Raw genomic sequence first — 27,122 nt, forward strand, 5'->3', positions numbered from 1 at the left:
AAAAATATAGTGCTGGTTACATTCGCTTTCCTGGTATCCATACACAATCAGCGCTCTACCCACATCACTACACTGATAATATATTACCTCTATTCTTCCCTCTAGAGCACTAGTCCCAACTAAAAAACAACGGATTATACAGAAGAATGCAATAAAGCATTCTACAAAAACACACATAGATGTTTACTGATGGCCCACTGGCTTCAGTTACACCTGTGTCTCAACAGGCTTTCTGTTCTGTGTACAGAGAAACGTATTGAAATTACAGGCAGTGGTATCCGATGCTACGACACAGATGTGGCAGACAGAGATTAGGTTAAAAAATGCTGTTGTATTCCTTTAAGTCCCTGGCACAGCGCAGTGTGAGGTAAACCCTGGCTTCAAACAAACCTCCTGCATTTGAAATGCTGTTGAAATTATGCAGCCGCAGTACCGTAGTTCGACAAGCAGAGCAACGCCTGTGGACCGAGACATTTCCAGTTTTTGGCTGTTTGATTCGGCTGTGGAAATGGAGCTGCTGTCTCTACCCTGAATCCCTTTTGCATAATTTATTTACAAAAAAGACTGTCAGTCCCTCCCCAAATATCCACTGGAAGCTTTACTGTAATGGTCTTGCAATTTTTTTAAAAAACCTTCCCCTTCGGTCCAAAATCCACATCCTTTCTAGTGCTCTCCTCAAATCTCTTATAGACTCATTTGAATAAGACGTGTAGTATGCAGTGGATTTGCTTGAATAATTAAACAAATTGAGTATTATCTTGTATTTATATATGTTTTTCACTGAATGCAGAGAATGTGGAAACACAAGCAGCTGATAGTAAATCTCACTGTCAGAACCACAAGTATCAGCTTCTTAGAACCCATGTGTCAAACACAAGGCCCACAAGCCAAGTCAGGCCCTTGACACTGCAATATTATTTGAATTTTCTAATCTTATTTGCCTGTTTCACCATGAGAGGCACTACAGTTCCCAGCATGCACTGCAACATAGTGTGTGTTCTGACCTGCAACAACAATCTATGGTCCAGCGGTCACACAAAAAGAAAAGATGCCTGGTGTCTAGTTCAAGGAAATAGGCAGTTTTAAAAAAACTACCTAAACAATTTCTTATTATTTAGAACTATTTTTGTATAATAAGTATTCAACGCCTATTTCGCTGTTGCAGTCTTGGCATATTTTAAATAAACAATGGTCAGTTCAGGTCATGGCAAATGTTAAGTAAAGATGAAATAAAAACACAGCTGGCCCACAGATTCGCTGAGATTTTGGTGGTTCAGTTTGACACCCCTGTTCTAGAACATCTGTACTCACGACATATCAAATATTAATTCCTAAACATATTCTAAAGGATTTTTCATTGCTGGATTTACGCTAGATGCCAAAAATCTGCTCCACAAAATGACCTGAAAAAGGTTTAATAATAACAGCACACGGCGTTTTCTTCAATAAACAATAAAATAATGCAGAATCGTTTCTCTCCAGTTTATCATCCCAATGAAATAAACATTTCAATTCTAACACCACCCAAAAGCCAGACTTTCGTTTTTTATAAACCAACATTTTCTCATTGGCATATTCAAAATACTATTAAAATGCAGACATACAAATCATAGAAATGGTTCAAAGGCCCATCCTTACTATAAGCACACACACACATACACACACAGCAGAGCACAGCAGGAGGCAGACGAGCATATTTGAAGATGTTTTGTAGAGTTTATTGCCAACTTTAAGACAGCAAAGGGCATGAGGCAGGCGCGCGGCCTCTGACACCCGTAATATAAATGGTAATAGCGCTGAGCTTTCTCTGAATCCAAAGCAGCTATGGTCCAAGTTTTACTTCAGAGGAGACTTGGGGAGACGGAGAGGAGGAAAAAAATGAGCACTGGTTCTCTTTATTCTGTCGCCGGTCACTCCAGACAGGCTCTCTGAAGGATGCAGGGTGCTCGCAACACTTTACCAAATTGAATTTATCCCTTATTGACATCTCTCCAGGTCCCAGAGCGAGCGAGAGCGCACACACCCATGCATACCCACACATACACACAAGCAATCCCTGACATTCACAAGGGCAGAGAGGAAAAAAGCTCATTGCCTTATTGCCTCGCGCACAGCATCGCTCCCATGTGTGCAATGGGGATGAACTGACCCACCCGGGTGTGTGTGTGTATTTGTGACAAACAGCAGATGACTAATTAAGACAAGTGTCACGCACAGATACACACACATGCGCACCCACACAGGCAGTGTGTCGTGAGCGTGACGTACATCTAAAAAGGTGACAGAAGGAAAATAAATAGATCATGGCCAAGCAGAGACATCTGACGCCACATTTGTATGCAGGAGTTTGAACTCTCCTGGTCAAATGACATGTTTTGTTGATTTTCTGAGTGAAACCTCCTACAAAACAGCGTATTATAGCAAGAGGGATGCACTGAAATTCTGGCCACCCAAAGTTTTCAGTTGAAAAGTGGATATCACAAACGACACCAAAGTGCAAAGTATGACTAAACAACTGTGGAATTCATTGCCTTGAATGACCAATTACAAGAAATTCTAGCATGAAAAACAGAAACAGAAGGTTTTAGCCACTTAGCTTCAGTCTCAGTCATTTAAGACTCATGCACTATTATTTCACAGTCATGCTTTTGGTGTAATGGGAGTTAAATGAAGTAGCTGGGCCCTTAAATTGACTCTGGATCCTTCTTTTAGGCAAGCGATTTCTTCTTTTACGGTGCAGTGAAACAAGGGTAGGCATACTGCCCCCTACACTTCCTGTACTGTATTACAATTTGTCAGAATGATTTAATGTATCATTACATAGAATCATACAAATTTTTAAGTAAACAACACATACATCAGTGGCGTCTTGTGTGAGAAATGTAATATTTAATTAACATATTTGGCCATTTAACTAAATTCACACCGATTCATTGAGGATCGCTCGTGGGTGCCCTCTAAATTTTTGCAGTCATGTTTTTTGACTGTTTTGTCCCCCCCCCCAACAAACAATGTCACAGACTTTTACGACTAATCGCTTTAGCTTGTGATATACACCAACAAGCCAAAACCACCTGACTAATATGCTGTTGATCTTCTGCCTCCCATCAAACCGGCTCTGATCCACCAAGGCATGCATTCTACAAGACCTCTGAAGGCCCTCGGTGGTATCTGGGGAACTTAGAGACTATTGCAACACCTTGAACTCTTCATCATGTTCCTCAAACCAGTCCTTATCCTGGTGCCATCATTCCCCAGGTGCACAGCATCCATGTGGTATCACAGAAATAGAACCTATCAGACCAGGTGAACTTCCATTGCTCCAAGTTCCAGTTCCAATGCTGGCCTGTCCAGTGAAGACGCTTTTGATAGTGGACAGGGCAGTCTGCAGTTACACAGCTCCATATGCAGCAGGATCTGTCCATTTGGATCAGACAGGATAGCCTTCGTTGCCCATCAATGAGCCTTGGGCACCAAGTACCCCATCGCCGGCTTGTGGTTTGTGCCCTCTTCGGATCACTGTTGGTAGGTACTCAACAATGCTGACTGGGAGACCCTCACAAGCCTTCCCATTTCAGAGATGCCCCAACCCAGTCGTCTGACCATAACAATTTGACTCCTGTTAAAGTCAAGGTCTTCACACCTGCCCATTTCTCCTGCATCTGACACATCGACTACAAGACCTAACTGTTCACTTGCATTGTATATATATATCGTAGACCTTCACGTTTCAAGATAATCAATGTTATTTGCTATATCTGTAAATGGTCATAATGTTTCATCAGCTTAAAAGGCTTATGGGCTTATATAGGCTTATATAGACTTACTGGAATACAGAGTGTGAGAACTTCGCTCCCAACCAATCAAAAAACCTTCTTATGACAGAAACTACTCACATAAATGGAATCAAAAAAGGACACAATAGGTCCACACTGACAGTGAAGCCACCCTGTTACTACACAAGATAGCGCAAGTGATGCACTACATTAATGAGGAATGGGTGGAGCCTAACAGGGCGGGGTGGGCGCATTATGACATACACTGTGTATTGCATTTTGGGACATTATGGTGCACAGGACCGTGCATTATGGGATGCGGTGTGGTGCATTGTCTCAACCAAGCTAAAATATTCATGAGCACAATCTGGTTCATTAAAGAAACCGTGGCCTAGATAAGCAGAACATCATAAAACAGCACTGCAGACCCATTTAGAAACAGGAATGAAAAAAAAACAACATTTATAGCTTTACTGACAAAACAGGACAGAGTTATTGCAGGGGGAATGGGGGATGGACAGACATATGGACAGAAAACAGAGAGAGAATATTAAATGAAGCTTTGAGGGCAGATTAAAACCCTCAAGTAAAAGAACTGTCACTTATAAAATGAGGTAGGTAGATAGAGTAAAGGAGCCTTGCCAAAACAATCTAGGTAGAAAAAGAAAAATACTGGAAAGGATTAGTTTGTGTGATTGATTCATATGGTGGGTTCTGAAGCATTCAATACATATGGTCTATTTTGAAGCAATGGTTCATTCTGAACCATCTGATTAATTTGATTCATTCTCAACAATTCGATTCATATGGCCCATTCTGAAACATGTGACTCATATGGTCCATTCTGACCTATTTGATTCATATGATCCACCCTGAACCATCTGATTCATATGGTCCATTTTGAACCATTTGACTCATATGGTCCCTCCTGAACAAATGGATTAAAATGGTATATTTCCGACCATATGATTCACAAGCTTCATTCTGAACAATTGAACTCAAATGGGCCATACTGAACAATTCAGTTCATATGTTTAATACTGTAGCCTCGGATTCATATGGACCGTTCTGAACAATTTGATTCATATGGTCCATCTTGAAACATTTAATTTATATTGTCCATCCTGACAAGCAGGTCCATTCTGAATCATTCCTCACATGGCCTGTACTGAACCATTTAATTCACATGGACCCTCCTGAACAAACTGATTCATATGGGCCAAGCTCAATCACTCAAATAATTTGATTCATTGTGAATAATCATCAAAACAGTAACGCACACTAAATCCTGTTTCTCACACATCTAACAATGTTCAATCTCAATCTTGTTAGCATCCTTTTTCTAGCTTTGTAAAATGACTGGTTTATTATAAAGACTGATTATTCTGGGAAGGTTGATGGCAAAATATGACGAAATCAAAGACAAAAAGCTTAAATAAAAAGTGTGATCTCTTAACAAACAGCCAATGCCTGCCTTTTCAATCATCTTCTCTTGTGCTTTAACTAGAGCTGGGTTAAGATGAAAAAGAGACACAGAGAGAAAGAGAAAGAGAGAGAAAGAGACAAAAATTCTGCAAATGAAAAATCAACACAGATGTATTAAGATACGTTAGTGCTTCACTCACTCCTTTTCAATTTTGCCAGTATTACTTTCTCATAAAAAAAACAAGGAATATATTGCTTTTGAGAAAACAAAGGAGGTCGAGCCACTATCTGCAATGAGATTATTAAAAATGGTATCAAGCCAGCAAAGAACTGGGACAACATCTATTTGCCCTCTAGGTAGCATGCAGCTCTTAAAGAATGGATGTGTTTTTCAGTGCCACTGAAGACAGGCAGGGAAATATAACATTATGTTAGCAATTGCAAGCACCCACTACTCGAGGAAAGGCACTAATAAATAAAAAAGGAAATAAAATTAAATAAATAAATAAAGAGGGGAGAGTGGGCATGGCAGTCATCAGTTATCTCTGAAGCTTTAATAGAATGTAAGAGCAGAGAAAACGAGAAAGAGAGGGGAAAAAAGAGAGAGAAACCATCTTCAGGCAAAATTAACCCATAACATATATCAGAAAATACATATACATACATTAGGAGTGTATTGATTCACAAAATTCATAACTCAGTCTGATGTGACACTGTGGTGTTCTGTGACATCTAAATTTAGATCTATGGGAAATACATCAGTAAATAGGTTTGTAAATTGTGGTTGAAAGTGCACTTTGAATGAATGCATTAGTGCAATATGGAAGCAAAAACAGAAGAGCAACTGTTCCTCAGACGACTGATAACATTATCAAATGCATATTTGAGAGTTCAGTGGTAAAACTTATCAGCACTGTTTTACAAAGATGTGGAAAAAGTGTGAGTCATCTTTCACCATATCCTCCACAAGTGGGCGAGTACATGTGCGCCACAGAACAAGAAGACGATGCAGGCCTGAATTCTAGAGCCCTACAGTGAAGGGTCCAGTGGCGGCTGTTACGAAATGGGGACATTTTGCTAGCGTGGTTTGGGTCTACTTGTCACCTTAGATGAAAGGGTCATTGCAAATCAATACAAAGTTACTGACTACCCACTTTTATCCTATGACGAAACATTTCTAGCCTTATAGGAGTGGCCTCCATCATATGACCTCTATGTCAATGTCCTCATTTACAGGGCACGAGGGGCCACTGAATGGTCTGATGAGTATGAAAACGACAGCAGATCTCTGGAACATCTTTAAGAAGCATGGTGTTCCAACCCTTCAGTATAATATACGCTGACCAGCCACTTTAATAAGTACACCTCCCTGTACCTATACTTATCGTCCCTTTTATCAGCTCCACTTACTACATAGGTGCACTGTGTTGTTCTACAATAACAGACTGATTCTCTGCATGCTTTGTTAGCCCCCTTTAACTCTGTACTTCAGTGGTCAAGACCCCCACAGGACCACCACAGAGCAGGTATTATTTGGGTGGTGGATCATTCTCAGCACTGCAGCAACACTGATGTGGTGGTGGTGTGTTAGTGTGTGTTGTGCTGGTACAAGTGGATCAGACACAGCAGTGCTGCTGGAGTTTTTAAACAATGGGTCCACTCACTGTCCACTCTGTTAGACACACATACTTTGGTCCACTTTGTAGATGTAAAGTCAGAGACGATAACTCATCTGCTGCTGCACAGTTTGTGTTGGTCATCCTATAGTCTATCATCAGGTCACAGGATGCTGGTCACAGGACAATGTTGGCTGGTTATTTCTAGTTGGTGGACTATTCTCAGTGCAGCAGCGACACTGAGGTGTTTAAAAACTCTGGCTGCACTGCTGTGTCTGATCCACTCAGACCAGCACAACACACTAACACACCACCACCACGCAAGTGTTACTGCAGTGCTGAGAATGATCCACCACCCAAATAATACATGCTCTGTGGTGGTCCTGACCATTGAAGAACAGGGTAAAAGGGGGCTAATAAAGTATGCAAAGAAACAGATGGAAGTGTCATATATTGAATATGTTAGCCTTGAGCTAATGTACTACCCAACACACAATAAAAAATATACAATATAATATGTTGCATTGTTACAGCCTTGAGACTTGAGTGTGGATCCCCATTATAACTCCCCTGGCACTTGAGCGCTCTGCAGGTTGTGTATGTGTGTGTGTGACAGTTTACCGTTTTCCCTGTCTGCAACATATATCTCCTCAGAGGTCATATCTCCTGCTGCAGAAGGCATACTCAAAGGCTTCTCTCAGGGCAGGCTAATAGCTACACAGCAGCAACATCAACAGCTCTAGGCACTGACCAATGTCATCCGATCAATAGTCTCACAAACCATACATCTATGATAAAATACTACAAAATACTGAGAAAATACATTTGATTAGCTACCTTCATATGGTTTTGATGGATAGCATGGCCAAGAACTGCCTAATCTGGACATTTGACTACCATAGCTTGATAAACAAAGTTTGTTTCCAGTTTGTTTCTGATAAAAGCTGCCAAATGGAAGTGCGTAGACAAGGAAGTGCAGACTGCCTATCAGAGAGCAAGACTACAGAAGTTGGCCATATACATCACACTGTGAATGTAACTCTGTGGACGGAGCATCTGAGGCTGACACCATCCATCTGTTTCAATCCTATATTCAACATGCCATCGCTGACTTGCCCTCATCGTTTCCACTTTAGGGAATCCCTGCTGCCATCTTAAGGGCTGTTCACTTGCTGTATTAGTTCAAGTAAAGTTTGTTGGATGACGCATGGGAAGGGATCAACTCAACATCATTCTCAAACTCGAAAAAACAGAACAAAGCTGTTTATTAGCCAGAGCAAGTGTAACATCTTATTTACTATGTTTAAACTGCGCTATATGTCCAAACTACTCCATTTACTCCATAATGACTTCCAGTGTTAATTCGCCCCTTTACTCTGCTAGGCTAGAGTGCTTGGAACAACAAAAAACATGACGTATTGCTGTTTTCATTCTAAACCTGAAGCTTAGGCCAAAGTTGGTTAGACAGTACTGAAACACAGGGAATCTGATTAGCAAATCATATTATACTTTTATTCATAAAAACTCCACATCTGTGGATTCCTCTGCTATTGATTATTGCAGCCCAGAAATGGCTCTGGGAGGCAAGCAACAAAACCCATTAGAAAATAGTCAAACAGACTTGCTTCTGTGACGTGATCACCATGCTTAAAAATACATAACACTATCTGCAAAAAGACCATCAGCCCAGCAGGATTCTTTCACTTCTACTGCTGTCTGAACTGCTGTAAGATCCAGCAAACAGAAGAAAACACTCAGTGACTCCTGCTAAAGAATTTCTGCCTTACATTCAAACACAAGCTGACAAGTTCAACAGAGTTCTCGCTTCCAAAACTGTGCTCGCTGTTTTTTAGGTGTCAGGGAGTAAATATGAAAAAGTTGATGGAACTACTAAAGAACAAGACGCTTATGTTCAAAAGCTTTTAGGACATCTGGTTCTCCTCAGCAAACACTCTTCAGAAAAAAAAAGAAGTTGAAGCAGGCTGCAAAATACTTTCAACGGCAGATGAACATAATATTTCTATTTAGGAGACACACTTTAGGCCTATCTTTAGACATGTTTATGTATTAAAGCAGTCTCCTATCTCTTTGAAAGGGGGGAGACCTAAAAACTCAAAATTGAAAAACGTAAAAGAAATATATTGTCATGTCTGGCAAAGAAGGAGATGCAGGAAACATAGCGCTTTAGACCCTTTACTGAACAAGCAGCAGTGGAGCACCCTGCCCAGCACTAGCTGAACGGCCGAGAAGCAGGGCAGGTCACCAACCGCCCCACACCTCCAGGTGACGGTAGACATGTAAACCCCCCAGTCAACCCCACAGTCCAGCACAGAATGACATATAACATGTGCATGCACTAATAACGTCCATTACACCAATTATTTACAAATGAAATCTCTCTTATTGCACTAGCATCCCTTTCCCAGAAAGCTCCACTTGTCCATGGTCGAACGAGCCAATAGTGGATCAATATTTGAAATCACTGATAGAATCTGACAATAGTTTATAGCGTTTGGCTCAGTAATGCACAAAAAACATGCCTGGCCACTTCTTATTTCCCCTGTTTTATCAAAAACAGGACTGCAAACGCCAGACGGTGCCTGCAAGCAAGTCCTCAATGAACAGGAGTAAATAGAGCTCAACGGCTAAAAACAAAAAGTTAAAATAGTTTCCAATCACTCACCCAGAACTTTAATTTTAGAAAGTAGAAGGATGTATTTCACTGAAACAGCAAAGGAAGCCTTTTCTCTACAGAAAAATGGGTTTGTGGGCAGCAGGATGCTGGCATTACTGCTACCTATTGCTGATTGGCTGGCTCATTGGCTGTTCGCGCTCACTGACGTTTGAACGTACATGAGGCGCAGTTTAAAACTTCCATAACTCAAGTTCAAAAGTGCTCAAAAATATAAAAGCAGCGTTAAAATGTTTTATGCTGTTCAGTGTTCAGGAAATGAATGTATTATTTTACATTAAAATGTTTAAGCGTTCATATTTATAACATTTATTTATATGCGCCATCTTGACCCATTCATTTTGGACTCGCTCGGGAGCGCCCTCTAGCATTTGAGAAACCCGAAAGATACTACCGAGTGGTAATTCTTCTCTCTACAAGTTCTCTGGCATAACCACCAAACGTTTTCTTGAAGGGTGGGACTTTTCCATAAACAGACGCCGTGTTGAGCGTTATGAGCTTTCCCATTCACATTTCAACCAGTGACCGATCTCCTCCTTTATAATATCTCTGGTTTGTACGATCCTAACTGTTAGCCAAAAGCGTCATCAGTTAGCTTCATTAGCATCGTAGCTCAGTGCAAAACTACAGAAGCAAACTTCGGACACCAAGCGTGTTTTGGTTGATCAACTATATTTGCGCTAAGGGGAAAAGTGTATGAGTTTAATTTGCCCAACTATCACTTCAAGTACAGAGAAAAAGCCTGGCTGTACTGTACGAAACCAGACTTGGCTATCTGCCTATTGCCTAAACAGACCATGTTCCACTGCAACAATATAGCAGATAAGCACATGTTTGCTCACTTTACACCATCGGAATATTCCCTATCAGGAACAGAAAGCTGATTTGCGCTCCTCTTTTCAAACTCCCCTCCAAAGGAATACTAAGAATTGTGAGAGCAGCCTAGCAGCTAACATCCGGCTAGGCTAATCTGCAGATCCATAGGAAGTGCTTATTGATAGCATTCAGAAACAGCAGATGTGCATATACAGTAGAGTGGATATCGATGTGTACGGTTTTATCACTTGTGCTTCCTGTTCTTATTGTGCCGTGCAGTTTTTTTCATCACCTTCTCGCTGCTCAGACTATCTTTGCATCAGGTAATATTTCGGGAAGCACTTTTCTATGGTGGTTGCTGCAAAGGCTGATGGGAAATAAAATTCAATTCATCAATGCCATCTCTTATCTCTGATACCCACGGCAGACTGTGCGTGTGTGTGTCTGTGTGTGTGTGTGTGTGTGTGTGTGTGCTCCTACGGCCTCCATCACGCGTGTTAATTTACTTTGTGCTTCTCTTATCAGAGCAGGTGGATAAAGGCCTTGGCAAGTCTCTCTCTCTCTCCCCCCCCTCCTCTCTCTGTTATCACAGCGCTAGCTGGAAAAGCTTCTGCCATGATATTAAAAGGAATGCTTACCACCTAAGCACCGTATCCCACAATCCTCCTGTCTGCAGAATCCCCCACCCCTCACCCAGCCAACCACCAGCCATAGTAAGATAAGACTCCAAAAGACATGGCACCCAAAATTCAGTTAAATGTTCCCCTACCCTTAAGCCCCAATCCCACCAAAGTTAGCATGGCCTTTAGAAACGTCCAGAAACAGAGGTCATTACATATTAAAGGGACAGTTCCAGATTATTTTTTCCTATATTTGCTTGTCTATTACATGATGGAAAACATAAATATGTACTAAACTTGCTCCAAAATAACCTCATTGCAAATGCCAGCGATGAGTATTGGTATCAGGCCAATACAATTAATAATCCGACAACTGCAGAAAATCAGATTTTGTCTGTAATCTGATTAACGCTTTTATATGCACTTGAGTAATCAGGGTTTACATGAGTCAGGCAGTAATCAGATTTTTGCTTAGAAACCAGCCAATAAACTCACAGAAGAAGACGTGACATAAACTTAATGTAAAACTCACTTTTTTAAAAACATTGCAACACTTTACCCAAAACGACATCTAGAAGATGAAGAATATTTAAACCCTACATTTCGTCGAGAATGTAGTTGGTTTCAGCGTCACTCCAAAAGTGTTTTGCTGCCATCTCGCAGCAACGCTGCTTGCTTATTTCCGGTACAGCAGTCTGTTCTGCACATGCACAGAATGAGAAATCCGAAAGAAATCAGAGCAAGAGTTTACATGCACTGAGAAATCCGATTACTGAGCTAAAATCCAGCTTATTTGATCTGATTTCTTAATTGGATTTCTAGATGGGAGTTTGGTGTTTACATGACCATTTGAATAATCGGATAACTGCAGAAATCTGATTACGAGTGCATGTAAATGCATGCGCATCAATATTGTGCCATCTCTAAACCTCAAAATACTATGTCTAGGCAAGAGAGAACCTTTAAGGAAAAGGAATAGTTTAGTGAAAAGCCTAGTCTAACTTTAAGTTAGATGAAAGTTATACCAAGTGTAGTCAATCAGACATGCTTGGTGCCTGAAGTTTGCTTCTTTAGCTTTGCACTGTCCAAGCTGCGTTCCTCATGTCCGACGTTTGTTGGAGCTACAAGGCTAATTTAGTTAACACACAAACGGTGCTTTTGACTAACTGTTAGCATCATACAAACTATCTATACCTGTGAGTACAGGAGAGTGAGTTTTTTGATGTTACACCTATGAAGTATTTAGTGATATAGAGACGCAGTTTAGACAGTGCTAGTCCGTGAAGGATAAGCTTCCATTATTTGTTAGCTGCATAGTTTGTATGATGCTAATGGCTAGTGAAAAGCTCCCATTATGTGTTAACTACATTAGCCTTGTAGCTCCACCAAACAAAGTTGATTGACTACATTTGGGGTAATTATAAGCAGTGTTATCAGCCACCTGCCTTCCTAAATCATTGCATAGTCGTCTCAAACAGCATCTGACTGTTAATCTCAGACAGAAGTGCTTATGTGAGTTCTCACTCTTTATGACATACTATTATCTATAAAAGTGGACTAAAGTATGATTAATAGCTACAGCGGTAAACATACAGTTCACAGAGCACTACTGATGAGAATGATGCAATTTTCTTTAACTCTGTTGGCTGATATTTTATTTGTGGCTTTGAAAAAGTGCATCTTTTAATCAGGTCTTGCTTTTATAGATTCTCCAGGCACATCTTTTGAATATCTGGAGCTTCAAATTCAAAGGGCATTCAGTGGAACTAGCTTACTGTTAAAAGCTTGACCGAGGTAATGATGAATAGCTGAGCAAGGCTAAGCAGTGATTGGAGGAGAAAATTAAGCAGATATGGAGGATTATGATTAGTCATCACACAATGACAAAACTAAAATTCCTTTTTTTGTTGTTGTGCCTGTAGTAAAGATCTCACCATGAGCCCAAACAGCTGTTTAGATTACCTTACAATTGCCCCCCTAGTAGCTCAGGCCCCTGGGCACGCACTCATTAAACCCACAGGATTACCAGGCCTGCCTGTTACTGGTTAGCTATATTAGCCTTGAAGCTCCAGTGCAGACCTTTGGACAACAAACGCTGTAGCTGATGAACTACATTTGAGGAAAAGGCGGAAACGTCTAAATTTGATTTTTGTTGTGGAATTACTACTTTAAGGTAACATGGCAGTGCTTTGGCGAAGGTCGCTGGGCCTGTGCTGGGCCGACAGACTGACAGCCTGGTAATTATTCTGTCCTTATTTACGTCTGTGTGACAGTGTTGCAGCAGTCTAATAAGCCTAATACACTGCTTTCATACGGAGCCCTGGCATTAACCCCAGGCTGACAGCGGCAGTTTACTCACACACTGACACAAATTGCTGGGGTCAGGGATCAATAGACATAACACACGAGGAGACGAGGCTTTTTTCCCCCCCATCACTTGTTTACAAGGAAACTGGGTCCTTCTTGAAGGTTCAATTGTTATGTAGGCATTTGTGTACGTCTGAGTGAACAAGTACATGCATGTGCATGCATATATATGTGTGCTTGAGTGTCTTCAGACTTGTGTGCGTGCGCCTATATATAGTAAATGCGCGCATGGTCATGTATGCATTAGCATGAATAAATCACTTCTTTCACATCCTTAATATTACTTTATTATTCTACCCATTCTGTTGCATGAATATAGAGCTGCTTGGTGTAACTTGTGCATTGAACAGGGGTGCCAAAACTACTTCAAATCAATAATAAGGCCTTCGCGATCTGAATTTTGTTGCACTGCATCCAACAATATAGGCAGCATGGAGCTTCTTTTATACAGTGAACATGGTAACACAGAAAGCTCCAATTCCACATGCTGATTCTTTAAGTAGGGCCAACGAGGACATGCAGGCAGTCTGACTATTCCAGGAGCAGATTTGAATGAGTTAAAGGACAAAGCCAAAGTCTCAGAATGAATCACTGTTAGATAAGAATGATGTTTCAACCACTATGAACAAAAGAATGAAGTTTCATGATTCAACAACCAAAATGCCTGGCCCCACGTACCAAAAACACACTTCCTGATCAATGTATGTGTGTTTGAGGTGTAAAAGAAGTGTTACCTGTAGCTCTAAACGCGAGGTGACGCTTGCCTGACTGCTAGCCGTACGCTGCACCCAGCACGATGTGTTCAGCATATTAACCAGCCATTTACAGTTAAAGCAGCGGGACGGGGCTCAGCAGGCCCGCACTTAATCACACCATTCAGGAGCCTTATTAGAGAACAATTACTAAATGGCAAGCCTTGTAAATCATAAATCATTCATCCAGACGACTAAGGAAAATGAGAATGGCATTTTGCAGCAAATCTCGTGCACGGGCTGGACCGCCTCATGCGTATTTATAAGTCGAGGGTAAGAGAATGAACAGGGCCTGCTGCCTCATCCGTCCAGCCAGCACAGCTGACGGATTATAGAATGAAACAACCGTCCTGTATTTAACGGTGCAGAAGAGTGGTTCTAATATACCGCTAAGGCAGTAGGGGGCCATCTTATTACAGCTTATGTCAAAGAGGTTCTCACTTCTGTTTAACCCTACTAGGTCCCCTGAGGCGCCTTGAAAAGCTTCTTCTTGCATTTTGTTTAATTATTTCTCACCCATAGCTCAGTGAAGCAAGTGGAGAAATTCTGTTGAAAGAGCATATTGTACACTTTATACTGATATTACATGTGTGCTTATAATTAGAAGCGGAGATATTTTATTCTAATTTGACAAAAAGTTATTGTTGCATATATCATTCCTTTACATGTTCGCCATGTTTTTGTCATTGACATTGAAACAAATGAAAAACGAAGTGCGTACTTGAACCTCAGCTTAAGCTTAATGTACACTATACGGCCAAAAGTACATGGAACCCTGACCATCACGCCTATATGAGCTTGTTGGACATCCTGTTCCAAAACCATGGGCATTAATGTGGAGTCGGTCAACCACTGATGTTGGACAACAAGGCCTGGCTCACAATCGATGTTCCAATTCATCTCAAAGGTGGTGGGGATGAGTTCAGGGCTCTGTGCAGACCACTGGAGTTCCTCCACACCAAACTTGTCAAACTGTGTCTTTATGGACCTTGCTTTGTGCAAAAGAGCATGGTCATGTTAGAACAGGAAAGGGCCTTCCCTAAACTATTGCCAATAAGTTGTCTAAAACATTACCCTAAGGACTAAGGAGCCAAGCCCAACCCTGTAAAACAGCCCCAGACCATTATCCCTCCTCCACCAAACTTTATTGGTCATGGAAACCCATTTCATTAAGCTCCCAACACACAATTCTTGTGCAATTGTTGCTTCCAGAAGTAAGTGAGGCAAAAGAGTACAGATTTTTATGTGCTACGTGATTTAGCACTCAATAAATGACACAGCTCTGTGAGTTTGTGTGGTCTTTCACTTTAGCTGAGCTGTTGCTGCTCCTTAGATGCTTCCATTTCACAATAGTACAGTTAGAGTTGACTGGGGCAGACCTAGCAGGGCGCAAACTTCACAAACTGATTTGTGGCAAGAGTGGCATCCTATGAGGGTGCCATGTTTATAGCAACTGCATGGCTATGTGCTTGACTTTTTTAGGCCTGTTAGCAATGGGTGTGGCTGAAACACTTGAACTCAATAATTATGTGTTCACATACTTTTGGCCACACAGTGTTATTGTAACTCATTATCTAACTAACTCTAAGTCATAATAAAGTAATACATTATGGAATTTATGTCTTATGTAATGTAAATTGCACATTCTGCAAAATGACAGCACTCCACACTTCAAGGTAACTGGCAGGGTGAGAACGCTAAGTGCAATCGCAGTCTAGTTCACAGGTAGTCTCTTACTGTCTCTTGTTCTCTTTCTCTTTCACTCGTTCGCTCTCTCCCTGTAGATTTCCCCCTTTGCATCACTTTGTAGCGGTGAGCGTCTGCTAAAGTGTCACTTGATAGACATCTGTCACAGCTTATATCACTCATCCACCCACTCTCGCTCCCTCTCTCTCACTCTAACTCTCTCTCCCTACCTCAGGCAGCTCTTAGGATGTGTGTGGCAAGGTGCTTGTGGGAGAGTCTGAATGATACAGTCTTTTATATCTTCCCTATCATTCCGCCAGCCAAGATCACACAATATCAAGTCTTTTAAAAGCGGCTTATAAACGTCCTCACGTGCCTGATCAGAGCGTTTTCCCTTCATTCTCTACAGAACCATCCCATCAAGGCTTACGCACTGTGCTCTGCGAATTTCTACTGGACCTAGAATAGACCCCTGCAGCACACCGCCTGAAGCCTTCGACTGGAAAACAATTCGGGCTGAAAAAGCCTCTCCACAAACAAGTATACTAGCACAAGCTCACCATAATCCACGTTAGAAAAGGACAGAGAGAGAATCAGAACAAAAATCCACATCATCTGTGCGAAGCATGTCCACTCAATCCACGCTGAGTGACAGAAAGCCTGTTGTTCAGGATGTGAACAGCACTCTGCCCGTTCCTTTTGTCCGTGGCTGTGGACGACTTGGACGGCTTAAAGTGCCTGAAGGGTCTGCATGAAGGACAGGGAAGTGCCTGAGAGCATCTCTCTTTCAATCATGATGATACACAACAGCCAGCCTTCAAACTGAAGTCAAGGGCCACTAGCGCCGCACTCGAAAGAGGGGTCCATCGAAGCAGAGGTGTCAGTCAAATGGCCAAAGGCCCTGCAGGGGTGCGGTTTAATTATCTGAGCTTTGGCCTACCCTCAATCAAAAACACAAACTAATTAATGAACTTTTAAACCAAAAAACGGAAAAAAAAATCACAAGGACAACCAATACTAATGACAACCGGTGCTAGAGAAACATCAATCTGTATGCAAAAGCGCCCAAAGTCTGTCCCTGATCATCAAGGTTGTTTTCCCCCTTTCCAAGAGCCCTGGAATCATCCAGAATCGGAATGACCGAGGAGGAACGCAAAGACTGGTACGCCTGTACACAAACCTGAATGCCTTTAATGGCATAAACTATATACCAGCAGTGAAGAGGAATTGCTCAGGCGTAATGATCACTGATACACACCAAAAGAATAAACAACAACTAAAAGGGTTTTTTTTAATATGTGGTAGGTCCTTGTTTGGCCTTTGACCATTTCACAATGTTTTAATGATCTACAGTAGAGGTAGCCAGGTGCTGTTATCTAAGAGGGGCTGGTAGGAAAATAATTTTCCATGTATGAACAACTTAATAATTTTTTAATTCAATTTTTCATTTAATGACATGTTTAATGTGCTTCAATCTAGTCTCAAGTATGAATTTAATCAATCTTGGTCAACATTTATTAGCAATCCTTCTGTCACCACACAGCACAACTACTACTGCTACTAATACTATATATGTATAATAATTATTACTTTTTATTACTATTATTGTGTTTACTCTTATTAATTTTTATTATTAGTAGTATTATAATATTTAGTACTAGTAGTAGTAGCAATAATATAAATATATTTTGTTAAATATTTTAGTGTTCAATTAAATCAAATAAATTTCTGTTTAATAGTAGAATTATAGGCAAGCCAGTGCTAAAATTGTGCTACTAAACATAATTTTTCTTGCTGAATGTGAGTGAAGTGTTGGCAAAACACTAGTAAAATGCATTTTCAGAGGATTCGTCTGATACTTCCATTCATTTCCAAATTCTGTATGTGCTGTTATGTCATGAATGAATCCACAAAGGCAGATTTAACTAGCTACATTATGAATGCATGAAAATAGCCAAATTACTTGATAAATTACAGCCATGCTTGCTCAGCGTGCAGCATCTATGCTGTGTCAGGTTTTCGTTTGACTGGTTCTTCTAGTACAGGGGTTGGCAACCCAAATCTTAAGCCACATAAGAGCCATTTTGTCCTTTCAGCAAATATCAAACCACCTTGGGAGCCACAACATTTTATGTCCATTTTACCATTTGTGAATATGTGAATATGTCTCAGTATGTGCTAGGAGTGGGAATCTCTAGGCACCTCACGATTCGATTACGATTCAGAGGGCTGCAAAGCGATTATAAAACGATTATCGATGCATCTCAATGCATCTTTTAATTTTACCCGATTTTCTCCCCAATTTAGTCGTCTCCAATTCCACCTGCTAGTTAGGACTCCCCCAATCACACCGCTTCTTTTCGAACTGCCGCTCACGCAACGTCACTGGACAGCCGAACGCGCTCGGAGGAAAGCGCCAACCGCCAGATCTGTTACGTCAGCTAACAGACGCCTGCGCTGACCAGCATCGCGCTGAGTGATGGGGGGAGAAGGAGGGGCCATCCCACCCACCCAGAGAGAGCGAGGCCAATTGTGCTCTCTCGGACTCCTGGCTACGGATGGCTGTAGCATCACCAGGGATCGAACTCGCGATCTCCTGATGATAGGGCCAACGCTTAGACGGTTGCACCACTCGGGAGCCTCAATGCATCTTTTAATACATGATTTCTATTTTCTTACTGTCTGAGGACTTGGTACTTTTAAAGCTGAGTATTTGTAATGATCCATAATGCATTTATGTCCAATATCTCTTATTAATAAATCAAATGGAAGTGATGTGGCAAGTGAACTGGAAGGCTCTCATTCACTGCTCTTGTTTGGAGAAGCTGCTGCCACTCATCTGCGATAAAATGCGCTGTTAGGGTGAAATAAGATCCAGTGGTAATGGATGACCACGCAGCACATTATAGCCATCCTGCCCGTTTTCTTTAGTGATTTTATAACTTCGGTTTTGGTCTCGTGGTAGAGACGGAAAAGGAAAGGAGAAAGACAGACGAACATTTGGAGACGAATGGACTTATTCGCATTTATAAGCAACGTAGTTGGTTTCCTGATACGTTAAATCTGCAACGACAGACTGTCAAACACTAAAAAGTTGCGAAGATGAAGTCGCTTCTCTTTCTAATTTTCCCGTTCCACCTTAAATGGTGCCGCATTTACCTTCGGCGCCTCAGTCAGAATTTAAGGTGGAACGGGAAAGTCCAGCAAGAAGCTGGAGAATGAGAATCGACTTCAGCCTCGTAAAACAGCTCAAAGCTGAGAGACATTTTACAAGAAACTATTCAACTTTTGAGGAAAAGTTTTCTGGCGGAGATGGAAGAAAAGCGGCTATAGCTGAGCTAAAGCTTAAAGCAGAGTGAAGTAAATCTGCGTTTTCGTTTATACAGTTTAGTCTATACTAGGACATTAACACATACTGAGACATACTGGACATTAAATGTTGTGGTTCCCAAGGTGGTTTGATTTTTGTTGAAAGGTCGGATTTCTCGCTCATCCCGTTGTGTTTTTGTTATGTGCCGCCACAGACTGTCCGGGCGCCCTTTGCGTTCCGTCAACATTACGTTATAAATTAAATATTTAGATTTTTGACGTTGAATGAATCGATTCAGAATCGCGCACGTCCGCATCGCGATGCATCTAAGAATCAATTTTTTCCCGCACCCCTACTATGTGCTAATGTGCTAGTATAGGCTAAAAAATCTGAAAACAGACTTGCTTTGCTCTGCTTTAATCTTTAGCTCAGCTATAACTGCTTTTCTCGCATCTCCAGCAGGAAACTCTTCCACAAAAGTAAAATAGCTTCTTGTAAAATGTCTCTTAACGTTAGACTTTTTACAAGGCTGTAGTCAGCTTCTCATTCGCCAGCTTCTTGTGGAACGGAAAAATTCTAACAAGAAACTGGCGAACGAGAAGCTGACTTCAGATTCGTGACTTTTTAGTGTCAGACAGTTTCTCGTTGCAGATTAAACGTATCAGGAAACCAGCTGCAGTGCTTATATATGCAAATCAGTCCATTCATCTCCAAATTATCGATGTTCACCTTAAATCTCCCTCTTTGCCGTTTCGTTAGCTACTAGCTAGGCGAGATTGTTGTCTGCGTTGCTATGTGACCAGCAGTCTGGTGCCAAAGGTGAAACGGTGACGTTATGGACTACATTAACTCCAGCGTTTAAGACCATTTATTGTTAAAACTGTGTTGAACGATCAGCAGAGCTTTATCTTACTGCAGAGGAGGTGTATTTTATTTATACCCAAAAATCTGATTCTGCTGTGGAGCCGCAACAAGGCAGTATAAGAGTCGCATGTTGCCGACCGCTGTTCTAGCATAAAGCACCCTATTTTTCCTTTTAATAATATAAGCATCAGCTTATGCTGAATTTATACAGCTTATGTTGGGTAACCAGCCACAGGGTCTCATGGGTAAACCCATCAGATGTAAATATTTAACCGCAGAAAAACGGAGAGAAGAAAAAAAAAACTTGTGGGCTGGATGTAAGGGTGAATTGAGAATATGTTACAGGCTGTATGCAGCTGTCTTTTGATATGGCTTGAGACTCCTGATCTTGCTCCGTGCTGCTCCCTAGACCTCTCATAAAGAATGGATATTTTTTTCTTCACATATTTCACAGTGTATGATGGTACGAGACCTTGCATTTACATTGTCTTATCAAAATAACCAGAACTTTTTGTGGTCTATCAACCCTCTGAGGCCTAGAGTTTTATTTTGCTCTGGATGTGATTTAAAGTACACAATCATTTACATGCAACTACAAATTTAATTACATAGCAAGTAAAGCAATGAATATTATTTAGATTTATGTTCCATTACCAGCATGCACATTTCTGTTTGTTTTAATGTCAAAAAACATGACAGTATGATCAACAGCAACTTTTCATCAAACTCAAAAGGTAATAAAATATCTAGTCTTTTATTTACAAACACAAATTTGGTATCAATGGAAAGTTTAGCCCCTGCATTTCCTACATCTGCTTGTTTCACTGAGCTATGAGGGAGAAATAAGTGACAGATCCCTTTAAATGCATCAAAACAGTTGCTAAACATTAATATATGACATATAAGCAACTGAATAAATCTTTTAGACGGCTAGCATACCATTACCGTCCTTCACTCCATTGTTATTCAAGCCTCCAACCACGAGAAACCAACGTCTTCCTCAAGCAATCTCAATAAAAGCTCCCTGTCATCAAAGAGTTAACAAAGGCAAGACCAAAAAAAAGGGAAAAATCCACAGCCACTAGTCATTTTCTCAGTACCGAGTCGTTCGATAATTCTTCAAAAGTCCTAATTAGTATAATTAATTCAGTTTAATGAACCCTCTGCTCGCACTTTGCATCCCCTTAATCATGTCAAGCCCACTTCAGCAGCGAGTGGCACACCCACAGGCGGCTAGCGCTCATTTTTTCAGTGCACGCTCGTTATCCGCAGGTGATGCGGTGGCTGGGCTGCAGGGCTGCGCCTCGCTGATGTGATCGCACTGCGCAACAAGTGTCGGCGTCCCACAGAGAACGCCGCTGACATCTTTAATTGGCCCTCCGCTTCAATCAGTCTCATTAGCTACAGTGTTAATTGCGCACCACGCAGGTGAAGGCGAGCGCTTTAACCCACTAGAGCCGCGCTCTCTTCTGCACGTCTAATGCAGCTCTCAGCCACGAATGCTGCTCTTTCCCTCTCCTCCCGCTCTGCCTCCTCCAGCCTGTAGTGTTTTCTTTTTTACAATTCACTTTACTTTTTTATTCTTCCTCTTTTATATTACCTCCCTCTTTTTCAGTCTTTTCTAACTTTTTCTTCTATTTCTCTCTCGTTTCTCATTCTTGCTCCTTCCTGTCTCTCTCTCTCCTTTCTCTCACCTTCGCTCCTTCCTCTGTCTCTCTTGTCCTTGCTTTTTCCTGTCTGTCACTTTTTTTCTCTCTCTCCCTCCCCCTCGCTCCTTCCTCTCTGTCTCTCTCTCCTTTCTCTCACCCTCGCTCCTTCCCCTCACTCTCTCTCCTTTCTCTCACCTTCGCTCCTTTCCCTCTCTCTCTCTGTCTCCTTTCTCTCACCCTCGCTCCTTCCCCTCTCTCTCTCTCTCACTCCTTTCTCTCACACTCGCTCCTTTCCCTGTCTCTCTCTCTCTCTCCTTTCTCTCACCTTCGCTCCTTCCTCTGTCTCTCTTGTCCTTGCTTTTTCCTGTCTGTCACTTTTTTCTCTCTCTCCCTCCCCCTCACTCCTTCCTCTCTGTCTCTCTCTCCTTTCTCTCACCCTCGCTCCTTCCCCTCACTCTCTCTCTCTATCTCCTTTCTCTCACCCTCGTTCCTATCCCTCTCTCTCTCTCCTTTCTCTCACCTTCGCTCCTTTCCCTCTCTCTCTATCTCCTTTTTCTCACCCTCGCTCCTTCCTCTCTCTCTCTCTCTCGCTCCTTTCCCTGTCTCTCTCTCTCGCTCCTTTCTCTCACCCTCGCTCCTTCCCCTCACTCTCTCTTTTCTCTCACCCTCACTTCCCCCCTCTCTCTCCTCTTTCTCTCACCCTCACTCCTTATCGTCTCTCTCTCTCTCTTTCTCTCACCCTCACTCCTTTTCTTCAGTCTCTCTCTCTCTTCTTTCTCTCACCCTTGCTCCTTACCCTGTCTCTCTCTCTCCTTTCTCTTGCCCTTGCTTCTTCCTGTCTCTCTCTCTCCTTTCTCTCGCTCTCGCTCCTTCCCCTCTCTCTCTTTTCTCTTTCTTTCTCTCACCACTTTCCCTCTCTCACTTCTCCCCCTTTCTCATCTCTCATCTTTCACCTTCACTCTTTCCCATCTCTCCCTCCTCTCTTTCTCATCTCCCACCCTCACTCCTTCCTCTCTCTCTCACCTTCCTCTTATTCTCTCTCATGCCTCTTGCTCCTTCCCCTCTCTCCTTTCTTCCTCTCTCACCCTTGCTCCTTCCACCCTCTCTTTCACATCTTTCGCTCCTTGTCCTCTCTCTCTCCCTTCTCCTTTCTTTCTCTCTCACCCTTGCTCCTTCCACCCTCTCTCACTCTTTCCTCTCTCCCTCCCTTCTCTCCTTTTTCTCTCTCTCACCCTTGCTCCTTCCATGCTTTTTCTCACGTCTCTCGCTCCTCCTCTCTCCCTCCCTTCTCGCCATTCTCTCTCTCACCCTTGCTACTCTCCTCTCTCTTTTTCTCTCTTTCACTCCCTTCTCTCCGTTCTCTCTCTCACCCTTGGTCTCTCCTCGCCATTCTCTCTCTCACCCTTGCTACTCTCCTCTCTCTCTTTCTCTCTTTCACTCCCTTCTCTCCATTCTCACTCTCACCCTTGCTTCTCTCCTCTCTCTTTCACTCTCATGTCTCTCACTCCTTCCCCTCCCCCTTCCCTTTTCTTACCCTCACCCCCCTCTCTCGTCTTTAACACTTCCTCCTCCACCCTTTTTTCTTTCTCTCTATCTTGTCTCTCACCCTATCTCCTTCCCCTCTCTGTCTTTCTCTCACTTTCCTCTCTCTTCTTTCTCTCACTTGTCTGTCACCCCCCCGTCTCTCTCTCTCTCTCTCTCTCTCTCTCTCTCTCTCTCGATAAGCCCGTGTGGCAGTATGAATAGAGAGAGCTCATCTGCATTCTTTCGGCTTTTGCACTACCGATACACGTAGCGTGGCAGACTTGGATAATCAATCCCACAGACCACAGATCTTCACAGTTCAACAGACCAGACTAATCAAAGTCAGAGCAAAGCCGTGTGCCACTCTCTTGCAAGCCTGCCCATCTTCGAAATACACTGACAAAAAGCTGTAAAGCAGAAATCTCAGGCCTGTTTCACACACACAGGAAAAAACTGAAACAAAAGCACATTTTGAACAGAAATTCTCTGCTGAGAAGCTGAGCAGACAAGCACACGACTAATCTGTGCCTAAAAAACTAAAGTTTAATATTCAATCTAGGCTTGAATGCTGATAAGATGTGGATTTGATGCATTCACACTTAGTCAAATGAACTGTGAAATCTTGTCTTAGACGTGCTGTTTATGGTTCTTCATTTTTGAATGGCATGGCGAATTAGCTTAATCTTATGTTATCATGCATGCCCTCCATGATTACTCTGCTGTATTAGGGTGTTTTCTAGGGCATTTGTGCTTAAAAAGAATCAAGAGACACTTCTTAGAGGGCAGGTTAACACATTTGATTGACAGGTATGTAAATAGGATTTGCGTTTTGAGACAATGAGAACGCTGCTGGTTTCAAATTTTTGGACATCTGGTGTTTGTGATGGCCTTTAGTTACTGTGGTTTTGTTTGATATGATGTAATGAGTCAGGAGGGGTCTTGATTCATGTGGCTTGGAGTGACAGATGTATTTACACTTGTCCAACATCTGGCTAAGAACATACTGGTACAGCGTGGTATGCTCGCCCAGACAAGGACTTGAACCTTGATTTGCCACACGGAAGACAGCTGTGTTATCCACTGTGCTACACCAACAGGAAACAACCTGATTCTCATGACCTATGAAATGACTAGGTGTTCATAGCTTACAGTCAAAACATGCAAATTCAATTTTCTTCATATCATCTCATCCCAACCATCCACAAAAAACGATTCATCATAAGTGTAGAAATACCATATGTGAAAAATCAAGAATCTTAGATGCCTTAGATTTAAGGACAAGCCATCTAAATGAAAATGCTAAAGTACAGTAGATCAATGGTTTAACTGTTCAACTGATCAGTTAAAATGAACTTCTAGAAACCTCGCTTATGCTTAATGTTGAACTTCTAGAAATCTTGCCTTTGAGTAAATATGAACTTATATGAACTAGAAATCTCACCTAAGGTTAATGCTGAGCTTCTACATATCTAACCTATGCTTAATACTAAACTTCTAGAAATCTCATCTACTGTTAATACTAAACTTCTAGAAATATTATCTATTGTTAATACTAAAGTTCTAGAAATCCTGCCTATGTTTAATGCTAAACTTCTAGAACTCTCACCTATGATTAATGCTAAACGTCTAGAACTCTCACCTATGGTTCATGCTAAACTTCTAGAAATCTCATCTATTGTTAATACTAAACTTCTAGAAATCTCACTTTTGCTTAATACAACCCCATTTCCAAAAAGGTTGGGATGCTGTGCAAAATGTAAATAAAAACAAAATTCAATGATGTGCAAATCTTTTAAACCCTACATTTCATTGACAATAGTACAAAGACAACAAGTCAAACATTGAAACTGAGAAATTTTATTGTTTTTTGAAAAACACATGCCCATTTTAAATTTGATACCAACAACATATTCCAAAAAAGTTGGGATGGGGCATGTTTACCACTGTGTTTCATCACTTCTTCTTTTAACAACACTCTGTAAGTGGTTGGGAACTGAGGAGACACTGCTGTAGTTTTGAAAGTGAAATGTTTTCCGATTTTTGCTTAACAAAGGATTTCAGCTGCTCAACAGTTTGGGATCTCCTTTGTCGTATTTTTAGTTTCATAATACACCAAATGTTTTCAGTGGTGGCAGGTCTGAAATAAGCAAGGCCTTCCCTGAAAAGGATGTCATCTGGATGCCAGCATATGTTCCCAAAACATGTATATATCATTCAGCATTAATGATGCCTTCACAGATGTGCCAGTCACCCATGCCATGCACACTAATGCACCCCTATACCATCATGAATACTGGTTTTTGAACTGTGCGCTTATAACAAGCTGAGTGGTCTTTATCCCGGAGGACACAGTGTCCATGATTTCCAAAAAGAATTTCAAATGTTGATTCGTCGGACCCCAGGACACTTTTCTACTTCCCCTCAGTCCATTTTAAATGAGCTCGGGCCCAGAGAAGGTGGCAGCGTTTCTGGATCCTGTTTAAATATGGTTTCTTCTTTGTGTTTAAGAGTTTTAACTTGCATTTGTGGATGCAGCGATGAACTGTTTTCTAATAGACAGCATTTTTCAGAAGTTTTACACATCTTTACCAGCCTTTTGTTGCCCCTGTCCCAACTTTTTTGGAACGTTTTGTTAGCATCAAATTCAAAATGGGCATACACTTTTCAAAAAACAATATCATTTCTCAGTCTCAACATTTGATATGTTCTCTTTGAAGCATTTTCAATGGAATATAGGGTTTAAATGATTTTCACATCAGTGCATTTTGTTTTTATTTATAGTTTTCACAGTGTCCCAACTTTTTTGGAAATGGGGTTGTATTAAACTTCTAGAAATCTTGCCTATGGTTAATACTAAACTTCTAGAGGTCTCATATATTGTTAACACTGAACTTTTGGAAATCTCACCTATGGTTAATGCTAAACTTCTAGAAATCTCATCCATGGGTAATATGAACTAGAAATCTCATCTACAGTTAATAACAAACTGGGAAATCTCACCAACAATAAATACTGATCTTCTAGTTAATGTCCCTATGGTTAATGCTTAACTTCAAGAAATTCTGCTCATGGTTTATGCTGAATCTCACCTGTGGTCAACCCTGAATTTCTAGAAATCTCACCTATGGTTAATGCTGAATTTCTAGATTGTACCCTTCATGAATTAAAATTTGCAGATAAACAAAGAAAAGGCCCCAAATCTTACAAAACAACCTTTCTGATGATAAACAGATTTTTTTTCTGTCAATCATGAAGGCATGTGCACTCTGGGTTTGTGTTAAGCATCCTGGGGCGTTCCCTGCGGATGACATTAAACTTTAGCACTGAAGCCACCCTGTCGTAATGTGATTTGTGGCACGATGACATCACCTAACTGCCAATAAGCGGAAATCGGTGCTGTAGCCATCCCCCTAGCTTATTCGCTAACTGCTAAACTGGGCAGGGAGGTGGTGGGGGGCTAATAAAAGTGAGACAATGAAACAGAATGACACCCATTCCACTTAAGAGCGAAAGCCGGCCTGGACTTGGCAGCCATGTGAGAGAAGTGCTTGCATGTTTGAAGAGGGTGATAAAAGGAGCTGTTATTGTGTGTAAAAGCTGCCAGCCTGCCATAATGATAAATCAGGGGGAGAGAAGGGAGACGTATCAGCCGCCGGTCAGCCCCGGGAGAGACTGGCTCTACATAATGTGCTGTTTAATCGATACAGGAACGCCCTCCGTACCACTCTGGCGCTCTTCCGCACTCTCCCTCCCTTCTTCCCATTTCTCTTGGGCTGGGATTCCTAATGTCCCATTCTGCTAACATGATGATGGCACGCATCTTCACCTCAGCTGGAGTTGTAGAAATCTTATCTATGGTAATACATTGAAGTCCAAAAAATCATTCATTTAATGCTGAACTTCTCAAAATCTCACCTAGGGTTAATGGTGAACTTCTAGAAAACTTTTAAATGGTTAAAGTTAAACTCTCAAAATTTTGACTTTGGTTAATGCTAAACTTCAGGAAATTACCCCTATGGTTAGTG

At 41.5% G+C, this 27,122-nt stretch overlaps 1 protein-coding gene across 2 annotated transcripts in view; it reads right to left on the reverse strand.

The window, feature by feature from the left end:
* ptprga (protein tyrosine phosphatase receptor type Ga) overlaps nucleotides 1-27,122 on the reverse strand; it is a 430,472-nt gene that overhangs the window by 133,752 nt on the left and 269,598 nt on the right. The window lies entirely within an intron of this gene.

The sequence above is a fragment of the Colossoma macropomum genome, unplaced genomic scaffold, assembly GCF_904425465.1.
Source record: "Colossoma macropomum unplaced genomic scaffold, Colossoma_macropomum, whole genome shotgun sequence".
Classification (NCBI taxonomy): Eukaryota; Metazoa; Chordata; class Actinopteri; order Characiformes; family Serrasalmidae; genus Colossoma; species Colossoma macropomum.